Source organism: Haliaeetus leucocephalus, unplaced genomic scaffold, assembly GCF_000737465.1.
Source record: "Haliaeetus leucocephalus isolate CR32 unplaced genomic scaffold, Haliaeetus_leucocephalus-4.0 Scaffold773, whole genome shotgun sequence".
Taxonomy (NCBI): Eukaryota; Metazoa; Chordata; class Aves; order Accipitriformes; family Accipitridae; genus Haliaeetus; species Haliaeetus leucocephalus.
Genome location: NW_010973209.1, coordinates 1982971 through 1983311, shown reverse-complemented (window position 1 = coordinate 1983311; position 341 = coordinate 1982971). Strand labels below are relative to the sequence as shown.

The window sequence follows — 341 nt, the reverse complement described above, 5'->3', positions numbered from 1 at the left end:
AGCAGCGCGGCGTTTTCCAGGGGCCGGCTTGAGATTTTTTTTTTACTGCTGATCAACATTTTTTTGGATCGTGGCCTTTCAACCCGTTCCTTGCTTCGATTTACCGAGCGGGGGGAAATAAAATAACACCAAACCCCAATAATGGCAAACAAACCAATAAAAAAAAAAAACCACCCAAAAAACCCCAACCCCACCATAAAACAAGGCACGGAGAAAACGGTCGCGCTCACCACGTTAAATTAAATTTGGACCAAATTATAGGCCCGGGTTAAATCTGAGGCTCTAAACTTCGATCGGGACGCGGGTGGAAAGCGGGAGGACACCCGGCCCCGCTCCCCGCC

General features: G+C 49.0%; 1 protein-coding gene across 4 annotated transcripts in view; it reads left to right on the top strand.

Annotated features, from left to right (window-relative positions):
• Positions 1-341, top strand: part of ZBTB44 (zinc finger and BTB domain containing 44) — a 39791-nt gene that overhangs the window by 864 nt on the left and 38586 nt on the right. The window lies entirely within an intron of this gene.